At 34.6% G+C, this 19,960-nt stretch overlaps 1 protein-coding gene across 1 annotated transcript in view; it reads right to left on the bottom strand.

Annotated features, from left to right (window-relative positions):
- The window catches only part of LOC113238179 (semaphorin-2A), a 512,200-nt gene that overhangs the window by 297,230 nt on the left and 195,010 nt on the right, over nucleotides 1-19,960 (bottom strand). Inside the window, exon 2 of the mRNA XM_026474944.1 lies at nucleotides 7,224-7,248. The gene's annotated coding sequence lies outside the window, so the exon portion shown is untranslated. The remainder of the gene's footprint in view (nucleotides 1-7,223; nucleotides 7,249-19,960) is intronic.

Genomic DNA, 19,960 nt, shown 5'->3' with positions numbered 1-19,960 from the left:
ACATTAAAACTCAAACTAAATGAGATATAAAAAAACGAGATTACGTTTCGCTGATTCCAGTTAATGTTAATAACTCAATTTATATAAGTACCAGTTAGTAGCGATTATCATTAATTACAAGTTTCTTACCATGATACGAGTTCTTTTTATTTTCTCGATCGAAAGAATTCATACCGCGGTAAAAAACCTGTAATTAGTGATAATCATTTAGTGACTAACCACAAAAGTCTTACAATCCATATATCAGTAGAGCTCCTTGTGAAAGAGTTCGTCCAGAGAAGTATTGCCACCTTACCTGTTTCTGCCGCCAAGCAGTAATGTGAGCATTACTGCGTTACGGTTTTGAACGGTAAGGGTGCTGGTGAAATTACAGGCACATGGGACTTACCAATTTATGTCACATAGTGGCGACTGCAGTGGCAGTTCCCCTCAGATTTTTGCGATTCAAATCTCTGAGTGGCACTGCAACTGTCATAGACAATCGTGTCGCGAGCCACTAGACCCACTTACTTTACTGTTCTCATTTTTATCCAGATAGCACAAAGATTGAACAGTAAATGAACCAAGTAACAAATTCTTGTCAAATATAACCATAAAAACCCATAAAACGAATGAAGCGTGTGCTTTAAAAGCCAATAACAATCTAAGTTGCAACTAAACTGCAGCTGAGTGTGCTTTAAAATCGATAGAAACGTTTTCCGCCCCATTGATTCGCACATACGGTTTCGTAGTCGCGTGTTGACACAGACTAATCATAGCGGTGGTGAAAACTACCTATCAATACATATCATACAATCGTAAAGAAGCTGAATTCTGCTGAGTACTTTTAGTATTTTAAATAAAAGTCAGTGCTACCTACTGACGACAGGTTACTAATAATATTAATAATAATAATAATAATAATAATAACAACGCAGACACTCAACATAACCCCGCACTTGGGAAATCCTGTGTCGCGGGTGCCATGGACACACACATAGACAACTACAAATTACACCGAAACTCACGAGAGAAATAAATGTAGGCTATACAAATATTTCTCCCGGCCCGGGAATCGAACCTGAGACCTCTGCGTGTCATGATAACCGTTCAGCCACGGAGCCAGTTAAACTAAACTTAAATTTCAGTTTTTGGAATTTTTCTCCTTTTGTCTGTCTGTGCGCGCTAATCTTGAAAATGACTGAACCAATTTGGACGTGTTGTTAGTGATTTAAAAAAAAAATTATATCAAGTTACGGGACGAACAATTCGTGCGCCTGAGGGTAAGCTAATATAAATACGCCCGTCCTAATAGTTGCAGTGCCACTCAGAGTGAAGATCTGAGGGGCATTGCCACTGCGCCCGCACTGCCTGTAATTTCACCAGTGATAATCTATTTGGATGTGTTTTTAGTAATAGGCTTGGATGAACATTTAGTGTTTATTTAAATCAGTTAACAATTGTTACACATTCCGGATCAAAAAAGTGTATATTTTTTTTAAACAAACCAGTGGTTTTAAACAAACGTCGTTGGTTTGTTTGAAAAAAATAAATAAACGTGATTATAAATAATACTTTTATTTACAAGATATTATTTTGTATTTTTTTAAGTGCATCTAGCCAGTTACTAATATGCGTTAATAATATTAAGAAAGTATTTATCGATGTCATTGATCGAATTGTATTAACGTAACTTGACACGAGTACGTAAATAGTGATACTTTCATAAACACGCGTTTGTTTTAGTTTTCGATATTAATTTTGGTGTACGTGCATTGTAAATTATTATATGAAATAAACGAATGTACTTAAGGCGATTCACCGCAGGTGAAGCGGAAAAATTGTTTTGCTAGATCAAATGGTTTAAGTATTTACTATTAAATAACGATCTTAAAAGATATGCGGTACACCTAAGGATAATGTCTAAAGAATATGCTAATGTGTTACACCATAGGATGTACTTTATTCGATCATATAAAACCCTGAAAATAGGCTAAAGTAAAAGTCTAAATAGAATTATTTAAGAACCAAATATTTAACTTTGTAGTTTTTTAAATGGAGATATATCTCTTGAAGTACTTCAAAGAACCTGCTAAATTTTGGTTTTTCACTGAAGCCCCATTAGTTATTAAATTCTCATTTATCTCAAAATTCGCAAATTGCCCAGCAATTGCCCCATCGTTCATCGTTCAGTCGCCATTGGACACTTGTCTACGTCGGATATATGTCAAATGTTTATTTATATTAATTTATAGCGCGTGGATTACCGGACGCGGGGGCGACCTCCCCAGAAAATTCACCTCCTTAAATCTAGACTCGCGTTGAGATGCCGTGCCTTAATTTATAGTAAATTGACTGAAATTTTCCATTTGACTTCCATTTTAGGATTACTAAAAACCAGTAAATACCACCTACGTCTGAGGTGGTCATCGGTCATAGGAAGGAAATTCCACTCCATAGCCGTTCGCCTTAAAAATGTGTTAGCGTAACGCTTCGTGCGAATCTTTAGAATATTCACAACATAGAAGTGGAACCCAATTCTACGTTTAGTCCCCCGATGATGGCAAGGGGAAGGCGGAATTAAATCGTGCAATTCCATAGCACAGTCTCCCGGTCCCACTCCCGGGTTCCATCCCCCCAGGTCAATGTAGAACAAATAACTTGTCTATATTGTCTCGGGTCGGGGTGTTTGTGGTACCGTCGTTTTCCGTAACGTAAATGATTTAGTTACTTACTTTGTTTAACTAATTTATTTTTTATATTTGTATATTTTTAATATTTTGAGACATCTATAAAAACATCTTTAAAACACTATGTGTCTTTGCTATACTAAACGGTGGTCAATGTAGTTTCTATTTAACGTACTAAGTAACAATTTCAAATTTCAATAAATTCATATATCAGGTACCAGTATTTCAATTTATTGCAACAGCAGTTAAAAAATTAATGGCCCTGATAACGGTGACTTATAAAATGGCGGACCGGTCAGGACGAGTAAGGTGGCAAATTAAAAAAATCAGAAATAGTTTGTGAAGACATTTCGTACTTTTAAGATTCAGAATTACCAAATTAAATTTCGCCCACTGTGAAGTAGAAAAGCTCGAAGAATTTTAATGTTGAAATTTATGCGTCAAAAATACGACCAACGACATTGAGGTCAGAACCACGAAAATTGGACAAGATGGAGCAAACAGCAAGCAGGAAAACATCAAAAATTAAATGATGAAAAGTGACGTAACAACGTTCTTAATTATGATGATGCAGATTTGAGACAAAATCTAAATGGTAACAACTAATTATAATTTTTAGTAGCAATATAGCTCCTTGTGAAAGAGTTCATCCAAGGAAGTACTGCCACCTTACTTATGCACTGAGCATTACTGCGTTTCGGTTTTGAAGGGTAAGTACGGGTGATGGTAAAATTACAGGCAGCCGTCAGGGTGAAGGGCGCAGTAGAAACGTTCCTCAGATTTAAAGCTCTGAGCGAAACTGCAGCTGTTATAGACCAGGCGTAACGTTTACCACCAGGCGCACGACGTGTTCGTCCTGTCACTAGATATCATAAACTTACACTCACAAATTTTTTTTTGGTTACGTAATTTTTTCTTTACACTCCGTAACGCAAATGTGTGTTATGGTGGCTTCTCGGGGTCCGTAATTGCACAGGCCGAGCTGCGTGTCTTTGAAATTACCGACTCACGGCGGATCCGACGGGCCTTTACAGATGAGGCCGTGCCAGCACGGGCGGTATTCTTTCTAAGGGGCGCGCAGGCGCGAGCTCGTGCGTCACGATCCGTGGAACCACCAAAAACGTCATTTTATACATTTTTCATAACAGAGTATATACAGACGAGTTTACTAAAAGGGCTGCAACATATAAACAAAGGATAAGTGAAGGAACAAACAGACGCAAATAACGAAACTATTAGGGTTTTTAGTTTGAATATGGAATCTTAAAAAATACAATAAATCACATAACGCTCGTGAAATTTGAAATACTGTTACAAATAGGCTTTGGCATCGTTTTCCTTTGAGACTTAAGTGAACCTTAATAACTGAGGCGGACACAAAGGCGAAAGACTGACAGGAAATTAGTCTCATTTTGTCGCCTATAATATTCACTGTAATTAGAGACAATGTAGCATTCGATTGTTCTACGTTTAGTTAATTGTAGTAAAGTAAAATATGCACGTTTCGCGTGAACAACACGAAGGAAACAAACAGCTATACTTATGCATTTCGTGGGTTAAAATCTTAACGTTTCTTTGAACGGGATTGTACTTAATAATTATTTTTAATGATACCAAGTAACGGACAAGTCGTACACCTGGTAATAAGCGACACGCCTGTCTATAACAGTTTCTGTGCCACTCAGGGCTTTGAATCGCAAAGACCTTAGAGTGGTTACTCAGGGCGACTTTTAGCAAGGATAGAAACTCGCGTTCGTGAAATGCGCGGTTGCATCACTGCTTAAAGTCGTGCGTGTGTGTGTATAGGTAGACGATTAGCATCCCTATTGCATCGCGTGTGTAATAGTTCTTAAGAGCTCTGCCACTGCGCCCGTCACCCAGATAGTAGTTGAGAAGTCCCATGTGTCTGTAATTTCACCAGCACCCTTACCCTTCCAAGTCGGAACGCAGTAATGCTCACATTACTGCTTGGCAAAAACAGGTAAACTGCCAGCAGATAAGCTATTATCAGTAGTTGCAAGTTTCTTATCACGCTATGACTTTTCTTACTCTATACACTGAATAAAAAAAAATGTTTTAAGTAGCGTAAGTTTCGTTTACATATAGCATAAAACTGGTGACTACAAAACTACGGCAACACGTAACCAAACAATCTCGTGTTTCATAAATGCACATTTATATTATATTTATTAAAACTAATTTTGACAACGATTAACTAAATTGTGATAAAAAACTATCTTAAAATGCCTGTATCTAGCTGATAAAATTACTGATTTATTCTCAAATTGTTAGCAAAAAAAATATCGGACAAGTTCAAAAAGAGGAAGAAAAATATGAAGTCTCATTTCCGTAGAGAAAATATTAAGTTTAGCATTTAATAATTAAAGATACATGTCGAATCTAAATCGCGTTTATTTGCTTTTTCAAACAAAACAACCTGTCGACAGGCCATTTGTTTGAATAAACAAATATACGCGTTTCACATGAGAAAAAATGGTTTATTTTCCTATATGTAACAATCTAAAAATTTAAAAACCCGATTTGCAGGAATAGCCGTCGGACCCAAGTAGAAGAAGATGACGAGGATCTCTACGAGCTCGTAAAGCTAAAAGACGATTTAAGTTTACAGGAGTAGTGATATTAATCGCTAAACAGTGGTGGTTTCTTATAGAAGTACAAATTCAAAAGTGAACGTCCTTTTTTTGACCTTTTGGGGTTCATACAAGAAGTACGGTAAATTGTGGTAGGGATGAAATAGCATGTATGTGGTGTTAGTTGATTGGTTCAAAATAGACGCCTACGTAATTTGCACTTGACGAGCGTTTAGTTACTGCTTTGAAAGTTATATTAAATTTTATTACAAAAATTCTTGTAGGGTTTTGCCATTGATGTTCTATAGCGATTACAGAGCGAACATTATAAGGGAACAATATTATTACATAAAAATCAATAAAATTTTCGATGATACCTAATAAGAAAGCACTTGAAAAAAATTGTGGACTATTTATGGTCTAACAATTTTCTCAAAGGAGACACGTGGTAGGGGCTATTCTAGTTTAATCCCCTGACACTTGTCTACTTTTTTTTACTAGAATCTATATTATTACTTTATATTTTTACTAGATTCTACAATTTTTTTACACAATTGCACATACTGTCGTAACTTAAAAATGATGAAATTAAGATGACACGATTTGATAATTTCAAAAACACACACGAATGAATCTTAACGTGAATATTGGTTATAGTTTATACATAATAATTAGTCAAATATAAAATTATAAAATTTGTATAAAATATAAAATTATAAAATTTGTTCTATTCTGTAAGTTTTTGAACTTTCAAATTGTGTTTTCGCGATTTTATGTGCGACGGTTTTATGTGCGATACGTTAAATAGATAATAATTATAAACAAAACATTAACTAAACACAGAAACGGCGGAGTCAGAGACGGACGAATACCGGATAAGTGCTACGTATTATTAAGTAATTAATAGTATCGAGTTCTTAGGTTTTCGCAATTGTTACACATAGGAAATGAAACTATTTTTCCGGATTTAAATCGGGTATATTTGTTTTTTCAAACAAACCAAAAAAAAGGTTTGTTTGAAAAAACAAATATACGCGAATTAAATCCGGAAAAATAGTTTCATTTCCTAAGTAATTAATAGATTCAGGTGTTACTTTGCGGAAGTCCATGTTAATAAAAATGGATGAAAAAAAATTTGCTACTCCGCGAACCCAGTTTCGTTTATTTCGAAAAAGATTTTATCGTATTTTTTTTTAAATTTACTTACGGTGCGGTTAAAACTAGTGGGTAATGTATTATTGTTTGAAAGCTATTTGAGTTTTACACTTGAATTTGAACCTTATGTATTATAATGTTTTTGGTCATTAGATTGCAACTGCAATGTATAGTTTACATTTAAAATTTAGATGCAATATTAATATACGGTTAAAATTACGCAGTAACGTTCTTTAGTTAAAATTTTTAAAATTTTAGTTCAAGCTTTGACACTATTAGTTTTACCAATAGATATAGGAAAAGGTTTTACCTAGTGCAATGGTACCATAATATTTTCGCTTATCAGTTGCAACTGTAATGCAAAGTCTACCTAAAAAAAAAAATATATAATGTTAATATCGATTAAAATTACGCAGTGACATTCTTATGTATTGATTTTTTTTTGACAATGTGTACATATGGACTACCAGAACATTGTCACCGTACTGAACAGCTTAGACATTGCTGACAACTCCAACACCAATTTTTAAGGTTGCCAGTACTATCAACTGCGTTAGCATGTGCGCCATGATGACCGAATAAACAGTTTCAAATTATCTTTGGTGCCTTTTTAATTATTGAAGTTCAGCAAACTAGCCAGAAACTGAGCCTTCGACAGACATATAGTAACGTAAAAAAGAAATTAAGGGACGTTTCACCGACTTAGGAAGTTTTCCAATAAAAATGACATTCCATTATCCATAGAAATATAAAACACAAATGACGGCAAGATTTGTACATATGAAAATAGTATAGCACTCATACTTACATTTTCTCAAAGCATCATCAGGCATCTGCAACAAAAGACAGAAATAATTTAAAACTCGTGCAATAATGTTTATAGAAGTAAAATTTTTCATCTTTCGTGAATTGGCCATAAGTACTGTCAGATCTTAGATTTTAATTTTTCTTCAATAATTTAATTCTCTGATTTTAGTTGTCTTTACGGTGGCTATTTTGACTCCACAAATATTTTCAATTATCGATAATATACGTGTTCTTTTTTTAGCATTAAATATAAAGAAATATTAAGTCTTTTACCTAGCATCATTTCATTCAGTAATTTCGTAAGTAAATCAATTTTATAAATACTTTAAAATAAAAATTGCAAAACAGGTTTAGTACCTTCATGTAATTATTAAGATATGTTTTATTCATAGTCTTCAATACATATTTAAGCTTTAAATGTAAAATTTATATTTCAAAAACATGCACTATAAATAACTTAAAGATGCGGAGGTTCCACGCATTTTTCTAAAAAAACTGCTTCTATTTCTACGTTTTGTCAAATTTGAAAAAAAAATACAAAGTATATGCGTGTAAGCATTGATAAATTATGTACGTACATACTGGTGAAACTCAAGACCATAATAAACACTAACACAGAAAATAGGGTATTGTAAATAAATATTTAGCCCCCGTAATACACTGATAAGGCGTATCGTACACAGGGCTCGCTTTGACAAATGGAAATATAAATGGCATGTCAAACGTAACAATTTCCATGTCAGATGGCTATCAGAAAATCGCTCACTTTTTGTGGCGACGATGGGCGCCTTCTGTCGTGACTGAAATTAAGCCACCATGAACAATACACTGCTATCAATTTCGTTATGAAATGATTGATCAAAGGAATATTACGAAGTTTGAATTATTGTGATTTTCTTTTATTTCTGACGCGACACGCAAGTCTACAAAGCTGCAATGGTGTAGACGCTTTATTATTAAGAGTCGATACTACAGCAGCTCGATTTCATTTTTCCCGTACTGAATCGGCTCTATTGCGCGGGTCGAGTGGCAGGGATACTGGCTCAATTTCAGAATTTATTTTTTTACGAACGAATTTAAGAAATTTAGTTCCGTTGATATAGAAAAATCATTGGTATATGTAAAGTACCTATTGATTTCAGCGGTTTTCATCAAAATATTCGAGATGTTTTTTTTCTGTCGCGAACATTTTTAGGAATCGCATTTTCACATCTTATTGTAATCAGTGTTTATCCTCAATTTTACTATAATATTTTTTCCAAAATTATTGATTCAACATTTTCACTGCTATGCGGAATGGCTTTGGTTGCCATTTGAGATCGTATCCACTCTCAAGAAAACTTATTTATATGATATTAAAAGTAAATAATGTTAGTAGCAGTATTGCTCCTTGTGAAAGAGTTCGTCCAGGGAAGTAGTGCCACCTTACCGATATTTGCTGCCAAGTAGTAATGTGAGCATTATCGCGTTTCGGTTTTGAAGGGTAAGGGTGCTGGTGAAATTATAGGCACATGGGACTTGTTAACTTATGTCTCAGGGTAACGGGCGCAGCGGTAGTACTCTTTCAAGCAACTGTTCTGGACAGGCGTCTCGCTTACCACCAGTCGCACGACTCGTTCGTCCCATCACTTGATATCATAAAAAAATTCGGGTGCGTTAACTTAATACACTTGAATTAATTCACCTAGGTGCATTAAGTACACTTTTAGTAAACTTAAATCACTTATCTTTACCATTATATTAAAAATTCTATTAAATTACAGCTATAATATATATAATTATTTGCGGCATATCAGTAATAATATTATAAGCTACTGAATTTCTATCGATTTACAGCATTATATATACATATATCCGCGAATGAATAAACTACCCTGGAAAGAACGAACTGAAACGAACTTCGAACGTTTAATTAATAAGTGTTTTGTAATTGACTACGTAGTTTATGTTCAAAATACGAAATAGTGTCCAAGCGTGCTGTTAATCTCTAATTATGCATAATATAACAGTTAAGCCGCAATTATTTCAAGCCGTACAAGGACCAGGCCGTTTTAAATCATATGCCGTTGAGTGTATCTGCTATTAATTGCTTGAAACAACGTTATCAGCGAAAATGTAACGATGAAATGTTTGTAAGCATGTACTCGCGATAAATAACGGACACTAAGCTGATTACCATAAAACCGAGTCGACATTCTCCGAATTACCCTAAAATCTGTTAACAAATGGTAGCTTTGCATAATTGAATGAGCCGAACGCAAACGCGGGCATATGGAGTGCGACAGAAAAATATTTTTTGACAAATTTCAAACATCATTTTTCAACTCGTAATTTTTGTTTGCTAAATTTCATATTTGCCTGACGTATCTATGATTGCATTTATTTGTTATTTGTCGAACTAAACGATGTGTGACGAATTTTATTTGGATAGCGTTAAATTTAGTTTCAAAATTTTTGATAGTGCTTAATAAATTGAGACAAAATTAATAAATGAATGCATTGTTTACAGTTCCATTTAAATTAACACGGTAATTATGAACGGAAATTACGACAAAATATATGCGCAAAGGGCTTTATCTGATTGTACACTATTTTTTTAAGGCTATCCTAGATTATACGATAAGTCCTTTTGCTGGTTTATTCATTTGGATCAAAATATAAACTTACTGTAATATTAAGCTTATTGAATATCACGATATTTTACTACCATGATATCAATCTTTTTTTTGCGTAATTACTCCACTAGTTTGTTATAATTATTAATATAAAGATCGAAACAAAGAAAAATAAATTCGATCGGGTTGGAATCGAACCAGCGCCTTCAACGTACCGTGTGACGCTCTCCCAACAGAGCTACGGAACAAACCAGCAGACCTTACATTTTTAACGACTTTTTTAAAATCCATCTGTGAAAGTTTTTTTTTCACTCGCTGACATCACAAACTTGTCTTTTTTGTTGAAACTTGTTTCTTTTCACATAAGCACACTTTATATTTCGTGATTTAAAAAATTTCTTCCTATTCATAAATACCTCCTTAGAATCTTTTAGATGTTTAGGCGTTAGTAGTATATAATATGGTAGCAGTATAGTGTATAGTACATATATAGTAGTATAGTAAAAGTAGAGCTCCTTGTGAAAGAGTTCATCCAGGGAAGTACTGCCACCTTACCCATTTCTGCTGCCAGGCAAGTAATATGAGCATTACTGCGTGCAACTTGTCTCAGGATGATGTGCGCAGAGGCAGTGTACCTCAGATCTTTGCGATTTAAAGTTCTGAGTGGCACTGCAACTGTTATGAACAGGCGTGTCGATTACCATCAGTCGCACTACTTGTTCGTCCCATCACTAAGTATCATAAAAAAAGGTGTTTTGTTTATCAAGACATTCTATTCAAAGCTGAACGTATTGCGTTTGGTTTCAATTTTGATTCAGTTTGAGTTTCATACCTGCAATTAGGTGCGTAGTTGTTTCTGCACCGCTTTCAGTTATTAACTATTCCAGTTTCAATTCCGTTGAATTCCCTGTGCTCTTGTGTGGATGAACATAGTATTCCTGGTTTTGGTTTGCAACAATGAGCTTACCGAGTTTTGGAATACACCTTTTGTTTTGTCGTTGGAAATTGCTTTAAAGTGTTTTATTAGCTATTCAAGCTTTTTAGTAGAACATGTTGCGATTTCCACTTTTTGCCACCACGAAGATAAACAATAATTTTTCTCGTGGGTTTAAAGACTTCATTATTAATCCATTTTATACGTTCCACTCTCCGACACTCTCAGACAATGATTTAGGTCACAGTCTGCTACGCTGTCCTAATGTGTGTTGGGGACTCCACATGTTTTCTGAGGGTTGTGAACCTTCTTCGACGAACTTTCTTCACCATCTTTTCCTTCACCGAAAAGCTCATATCAAATTTCAAATCAAACTTCGCATGTAAATTACGTAAAACACAGAGGTGCAAGCCCGGTCGCTAATCCACGGCCCCTGCTTGAGAGATGATAGGTCAAACCATTTGGCTGCCATGGCTTTTTTCTTATTAGATATAATAAATAAAATTAATGTTTTGCAATAATGTGTACGTTACTGTCGCATTTTTGTCATTTCGTCGCCTTACTTTCTCAAACTCGTACCTTAAAGCACAAAGTTACTGAAATGCAAAAAATGGATTGTATATACAAATTTTGCACGCTGATTTCACATCAAATTTCCTTCATATTCACACACTGGCTTTTACCTACTCTTAAAGTAATGCATACGAATTAGCACCCTTGATAAGAAATAAATAGATAGTGTTGCCATCTGCCATCGGTGGCACCAGCGACACAGGGTCTCCTGTTGAGTGTGTGCGGTATTATTATTATTATCTCCTGAATAATCATTCTTTATACGATATGAGTTTGAGAAAGTAAAGCGTCGATTTTTCACATCAGACAGACGTACTGTTAAAATATTACGTGGATATTAAATAAAAACAAAAATATTTGCAATATTTTACAGACCAATTTACAAAACTCAGACAAATTTTCTATGAAGTCGCAATATTTTCTTTCCGATGTTAATAAACCCTTACGGCCACGAAAGCAATTATAATCAGCCATCACGAAACAGTACCACGACTTGAGGTAAAATAGAACGCAGACACATTGAATTGCAAATGTTAGAAAGTAAAGCGATGTTTGGCATTTTCTGTTTTCCTATTAAGTTTTCAGAAGTTGCATGTAATTGCTTAATTCCACTGCGGCACGATAAAGTTCCTCTGTGGACTGCAGACCTGCAATATTTAGACCAGGAGCTGGGAACCAATTTGTGCTTTGTTCGTGTTAGGTGGCAACTATTGCCGTTTGTATTTTAATAGAGAAAGGTAAGGTGAGTACATATACGATGAAAAATCGTAAAACTAAAGCTTTTTTATAGGATTTGTTTTCAAAAATGTTTGGGGTATGTTCAAAATAGTACCTAAAATCAATACGACAAAAAATAACGAATTACAAAAAATATCTTGCCTATACATGTGTGTTCATATACACATAGGTATATATGTAAACTTACATTATTTGAATCAATTTAATTAATGTTAAATTTAGTTGATAGATTATTCTGTGTAACTATTAATACGAAATTAATAAACGTTATTCCTCCAGTTAATAATTAAGTTACTTCTCACTTGTATTGGAAATAAAATTGGAGGTAGATTTAATTCAATATCGGCGTTGTCGTCAACCCATTATTATTGATACAAAGATCGAAAAATACAGAGAAAAAATTCTTCGATGTAATTGAACTCGAACCAGCGTCTATTGCCACTCTGGGCTTACCCAGATCGAAGGAATCTTTCTATGTGTTGTTTCATCTTAATACACAGATAGACTGAACTAGTAACATTAAGTTACTGTTGTTGTTGAAATTATTTTTATAATAACTGCCTCCTAGCCTATTACAATACACGCAATCTATGACCATAGTTCTTGGTAGCGAATGTAGCGACAAGCCCTTAAAATTACCTTATCAAGTTAATAGCTTTTTTATATAAAAAAAACATGTTTACTTACCATTGAAGTACCATAAACATGTACATGACTGTGAAACGCAATTTTACAATTAAAAGGCGCCACTGCGAGGCGAGTTGTAGTGCGATTAAAGTGATTAATCTTATTGAGGATAACATAGTAATAAAATTTTAAATAGTTCTCATTACATTCTAAGCATGGTATTATAACGTTATTTTTAAGATGCACTCGTGCGGCATTAACAAACAGTATTAATTTGTATTTCCTTATAAAACAAAATAACGTGGAGCTAATAAAATCCTTGCAAGAGTTACGCGTACGAATGTTCTATACTTCTCAAAAATAAAAGCAGTAAAAATATTATTGGACATCATTTGTTTGATATTGAATATTTTGGTTAACGTTACCCTAGCAAACGGTTTTATAAAACTTTATTGCCAACCGAGTTAATACACAAAATAAGCTCCACCTAGCGAAGAGAACGTATACTAGCTACTCTGTAAGCATGGAGTGAAATGTAAGAACCTTGTGATAGCGCCACCTATGCAATAGAGCTTGAACTTGTTGGAGAGCAAACTGCGAGGCGTGTAGATGGCGCGTTAAAAAATGAGAAATGAGAATGTTATTGATTGTATCATGCGTTTCCCGTTTGCAGTAAAGTTCTAAATGCTATGAAATTGTTGCGAAATCATAGGCTTTCGTATTTTGAATATTATAGGAAAACTGATGAATGTAATAAATATTTAAAATTGAGTAGGTTCAGTAGGCATTTCTATTTTATGAAATTTGCCTATTTAAAGGTAGCTTAAAGAACATGGACTTGAAAGGTGGGATTATTATAATTATAATGCAGCGTTTTTTCAATGACCAAAAACAACGTGACCCCTTTGCCGCCCTGATACCGATCCGCGTCATGTCAATGTCGGTGTCGGAGCTATTCGACGTCTATAATCTATATAGATAAGTGAAGAGAAACGCCCTTGTAGCTTATCACACGTAAGCATTATCCTAAGTTTGTATGTTAGTGAACCTAATGGAAGGTTAGATATAAATCATTATTTTATTCAATACCTTGTACTTCATATGAGAACTACACTAATATGTGTATATATCACAAAAAGATTATTCTATTTTTAAACTTTCATTTTTTTTTTTTAATTTATTAAGGCTTTGGCAAAGCCATAAGCCTAAACATGAAGTTTAAATAATTATGTTTCTGTAAATATGGCCGCCACAAAGAGGATAGGCAATTTGAGGCGGCGTGCTTGGATTGACTCGGGATTTCTTAAAACGGGCCGATAGGGGTATTTTAGTTCGAGATTCGTATAATTTCGCGTTTTAATCTTCGATTAAGGCACAATAGCACTATCCTATTCCACTTTAAACTAGATTTCACAAAATAATTGAAAGTCAAAATAAAAACGACACTTTTCCCTCCAAAAGGTCCAGAGCGAATCCTTTCATTATGTTTACCATGGAACACATCAGTTTTTGTGTTCATAAACTACCAACCAACAAATGTGGCAAGTGTCCGAATCGGTTGGAGGTTGGAATATACTATTCTGAACATGAATCACTTGCTTTGTGAAGATACATATCAGATATTAATTTTCTTTTTACAAAAATGCGCTTTAAACGGAAAAGCGAATGAGAGGGCTGAGTGCGAAATAGGAAGTCCACTACATTTAATTTTCTTTTTCACGCCCTATGTCGTCGCAAGACCTCAGTGAATCTTTTTTTCCAGTTCCGTAATGAATTTTCATTGGAACTCGCATTAATTCATGAGTTAATGTTTTTTGTGCAATTTGTTTTAGTACAACAGAGTATAATGAACATCGGGGTCGGCTTACGGTAATACAGACAGGCGAAAAATCTCTTCAACACTGTGCCTTTCAGGGTAAGTTTTATTCTAGATTATTACTTATTTTAAGCCAATAAAGAAAGCTTATATGTTAAGTGAGCCACAAAAAAGAAGAAGGTTCTCAAATCGATTGTATTTTTTTGTGTGTTATGTTACGCGGTTACTCCGATGTTTGTGAATCGACTTCGATGATTCTTTTTTGTTAGAAAGGGAGTAAGTACCTCAGTAGTAGTCTATTCAAATTCGAAGAAAATATTCCACCTCTAAGCGTGGCTAATTAGGAGATGAATCCGGTTTATTGGATTTCACCTACTTTCCGTTACCCAATTTGAATAAAAATTGGCAAATAGATGAAAATCAGTGGCAGTAGAGTTCCTGAGTTCGCCCAGGGAAGTATTGCCACCCTATCTATTTCTGCCACCAGTAGTGAGTATTACTGTGTTCCTATTTGGAAGGGTATAGGTGCTGGTGAAATTACAGGCACTTGGGACTTGTCAACTTATGTCTCAGGCTGATGACGGGTACAGTGGCAGTGCCTCTAAGATCTTTGCGATTTAAAGCTCTGAGAACTGCAACGTTGGATAGGCGTCTCACTTGGTATTATAAAATAAAAAATAATAAAATTTTAAATATTTTAAATAAAAATTTGATATTTTTTTTTATATCAGGCAACTGTTTTATTTATAAGCTTTGGTTTCGATAAAACACGTAAATTTATTTTTTAATTTTCGACGTATTTTCACAAACTTTTGAGGTCAGTCTTTTTAATTTAAATTATTACATATACATATAGAATAGTGAAGTGAAGTCATAAAATTAATTAAGTCTACATCAACTAACACCGTTCTGAATTATCCATAAAAGACTTGCATAAGTTAGCATTTTAATACTCGGTACATTTAATTATAGGCATATTCAATATAAGTGCTAACTAAAAACATCTGTCCTTTCTCTACATACTCTGCATAGGATCAGTACATAATACGACACTGAGAACAGTATCGTGGCGAAAATATACGAGTGTCTTCCAACATCCTCACGTAATCCGGTCCTCGGGATAGGTAAGCTTAATTTGTCTTCGTTACACGTGACACAGCCGAAATGTCCTGCACTCCTTCAGGATTACCTGCGTAGTTCATCACAACATCTCTCTTAACTTTGTGCTCTTGCCATACGTGAGATGGCACATTTTCAATGTACTTTCCGAATCAAATTGTCAATAAATAATGGAGAGCCTCCTTACGTATATAATGTGTAAGATGATTGATTCTACGTTAATAGTATGTTTTACAATTTTCCTTATATAGTTATTGAAGTGAAAATAATAATCAAGAAATGAATGTGATTTCCGTATCGTTGTAAAACCATTTATTTTTATAATATCAAGTGACAGGACGAATCAGTTGTGCGCCTGATGGTAAGCTACATACCTGTGCATAACAGTTGCAGTGCCACTCAGAGCTTTAAATCGCAAAGATCTGAGGGACACAGCCACTGCGCCCGTCACCTTGACACATAAGTTAACAAGTCCCGTGTGCTTGTAATTACACCAGCACCTTTAACCCTTCCAGCCCAGAACACAGTAATGATATCACTGCTTGGGGGCAGAAATAGGTAAGGTGGTAGTACTTCCCTGGGCGAACCATTTCACAAGGAGCCCCACCAGGCATACGACTAGTTCGTCCAGTCACTTGATATCATAAAAAAAACGCAGATAAAGTGACGGGCACCAGCTAGTTACGTATAAAAACATCAAAAGTCGTCTGATGAGAAATCTCAAGTAGATGTAAGACTGCAGTACTACTCTTAAATATGTTTTAATTTATAATTTCTTTTAATTAACTGCCTCCGTGGCCGAACGGTTACCATGCCGGACTGCCACGCAGAGGTCCCAGGTTCGATTCCCGGGCCGGGAGAAATGTTTGTATGGCTTACATTTATTTCTCTCGTGAGTTTGGGTGTAATTTGTGGTTGTCTATGTGTGTGTCCATGGCACCCGCGACACAGGGTTTCCCTAGTGCGGGGCTATGTCGAATGTGTGCGTTATTTATTTATTTATTTTTTTTAATGAATTTAGCATATACACCTAATTGGTAAAAAAAATAGTAAAACGTAAGTAGCGTAAGTTGGAATAATAAATATAATATTTAAATTAACAACTTTTGTGAATAGATTGAAAAATGGCGTGGTTTGTATTAATATTAGACATAACTAATTGTTGATGACATTACCATCTTAGTCAGCCGTGACAATGGGACGAAGGTTTGTATGAAACAACAAATACACTCGATTTAGATCCGAAAACAAATTCGATAATTCCAAAAATAATTGTCGACTCGAACATTGAATGTATACGTAGGTTATAATATTGAACGAAATGATGTTATGTAGCAAGCATTTTATAGCTAGCACGCGTAATACGTGAAAAATGAAAATGTATTCACGTGAAAAATGGAATGCCGACGTTGAATACAATAATTTCACTGGCAATTTGTTTGGCGAATACTTTCCTTATTACCCTTTGACATCTTGATATAATAATGCTTTGCTCTAAACTTTTTTGTCACAAAATCTTTCACGAGGGCTCTCGATAACACAGTAACGTGAGGCAATGTGACCATCCTGAGGCTCAATCCCGTTGTTACCCCCTTACATGTACTGTCATTACTACAGTAAAGTTTGTGCCTAAAATTTGAATCCTTAACAATAGTACTGAGTAATATATATAATATATATATATATATCATTCATTATCATCAAACCATTTATACGTTCCACTGCCGATCACGGGTCTTCTCTCAGGTAAGGGTTTATGGCATAGTCCGCCACGCTGACCTAATGCGGGTTGGGGACTCAAGCATCTTTTATTCCATATTACACTTGAAAACGTTATATTTTAAGCTACTGCTCGTTCACTATGCTGACTTTCCTGAGAAGAACGAGCAAGAAACTCTTCACTACTCTCTCTACTCTAGGGATTGCTTTTTTCAAATAAACCTAAATGCTATGAAATACACTTGGAATCAATTTTGAGTGGAATCTAGAACCATGTCGTCTTTCCATACATCTTTAACTATCTTCAGAGGGCTGTGATTCGAACCCATGGCCATGGCCCTCTACTTGAGTAAAAAAGTCAAAAAATTAGGCTACCACGGTTCTTTTAAATATAATATTATATACTATATTTTAAGTCATAAACGTTCGCAGCCCATACATTTCGTGACGTTACAATACTTTTATTCGAAATAAAAGAAAATTCATCTTGTTCATATAAATACATACAGATTTGGCTAGTAGTTGTACTGACTATTTATTTCAAACTCTAGTGTACGTCCTTTAGGAAATTGTTTAGGTCATGTCCACAACGTTAACTCGATACGACCTGGCAACTACGTCCACCTAGTTTATCTGACATGCAAGTTTCATTACAAAGTTTTAATAAGCACATAATTCGAAAGGCTCAAAAGTGTTTCCATTCTTGTGAGAATTGCAGCCAGGATCTTTCATGCGGATACAAACGTTTTACCAACTATCTAACATTGCCATGACTTGTATAGACATTTTGAAATTACGACATCAGGACCATGCTTTTGTAATTAGATTTCAGTTGACTAAAGTGAAACAAAAACTTTATATTAAATGTTATTAAACAGCTTCTGCGGACTTGGATGATAAAAGTGACCCGTTTAACTATGATATTTAAAATAAATAATGATAAATCTGAACAAATGTTTACTTACAAAGAGTAACCCCTAGAGTTTTTTGCTCATTCTTCTCAGGGGAATCTGCCTTACGAATGATTACTAGAGTCTAATCAATATCACGATTTCAAGTGTGATTTGCTTACCTATGAACTAAGGTTTTTTGACGTGGACTTTAAAATGAAGTAAGCCGTCCAAGAAACCAATGAAAATTAAAGCATTAATCTATTAAGTCGCTGACAGAAACAAAATGTAATAATATTCGTCGTCAATTCCGTCGGGTACTTTTGTACACACGTCATCAATCAAATCTTTCAGAGTACATTTAGTGCCTTAATTAATCCTCCCAGATGGCGCCAATGCCTCATAGATTTCAATTAATTCCTGTCATGGTGCAAAATTGGCCTATTTTGTTATTGAAAGCTTAAATTTCGGAACGTTTCGGGTGACACGAAAGGGTTTCACTCAACAGCACGTTGGGACACTTAAGTTTCAAGACAACTCTATGCACCTTATGATAAGAACAGTCTATAGTGTAAGGTCTAGGATGTTGTTCATTGTACTATAATTTTATTGCCTTTTATTTAAAAAAACGACCTCTAAAGTTTGCTTATCTGCATTCGCTGTGTTCGTTAGAGAGGTTGCATCGTCACAAGGAAGGGTAATAATAATAATAATATTTTTATTCATCATCATTTGTAGAAAAGTACATAATAATATTGGCACAGTTTTGATGTTATATAATTTTTAAAAGTTGCTCTGCGATGCACCATTTGGTATACGAGTATTGCAAACATAATTAATTATCGACATTGACAGTACAAAATAATAAAAAAAAATTTAAAGTATTTCATATGTACAATATTGTTAGTAGTATCTAAGAATGTCAAATTTAATTACTATATCCATACTAGTTCATAAGATTGAAAGAAATTAATTTATTCAAAAACTAAGTTAATTACAAATGTCAATCCGCGACGTAGGTTTCGTCAAAAAAAAAAAGGTGAATAAGATTACGTTATAATGTCATTTAAGAAATCGTTGTCATAGTAACATTTATCTATTACTCAACACATTTTGGAACTTACGCGTCTGAGTAATTTCATGCGATCTGCAATTTTATTATATAATATGATCGGTGCAAGTTGAACAACACTCTTTCCAAGTAGAGCTGTTTTGTAGATTTTTGTGCACAATACCTGTAGCCGTGGAGTTTGAGAATAATCAATGGCAAGCCGCTTCTTGTGATTAGCATTCTTTGTGATAAGGAGTTGAATTCTCCAGGGTGATGTACTCTCTTCGTTTATGCCAACAACCAAAAGTTATCATACCTCCTCCTTACCTCCTCTTCGATGAATTTCTTATAATCATCACTATATCTCCTTGACTTTATGACAATAGGCTTGGTATCAGGAGATACGTTTGAAAACAGTGATATGATAAAGAATTCGATCTACTCAATGCAATTGATTTTGCAAAATAAGCTATATCTATTGAAAAACGAAAAAAAAAATTATATTGATAACGGTCGAAAGACTCTGGCTGTTCTGAAATTATAAAACACTATGCTGGGTCTTGCAGTGTTTTGGTTTGACACGACAATGCCTATGGTAGAGCCTTTCTGTAATTCCATAAGTTGATATTTGATAAAAGAATTTGAATTGGACTTTC

Source organism: Hyposmocoma kahamanoa, unplaced genomic scaffold, assembly GCF_003589595.1.
Source record: "Hyposmocoma kahamanoa isolate Upper Pololo Valley unplaced genomic scaffold, ASM358959v1 95, whole genome shotgun sequence".
Lineage (NCBI taxonomy): Eukaryota > Metazoa > Arthropoda > Insecta > Lepidoptera > Cosmopterigidae > Hyposmocoma > Hyposmocoma kahamanoa.
The sequence above is the reverse complement of the archived record's forward strand: the minus strand, read 5'-3'. Positions and strand labels throughout refer to the sequence as shown.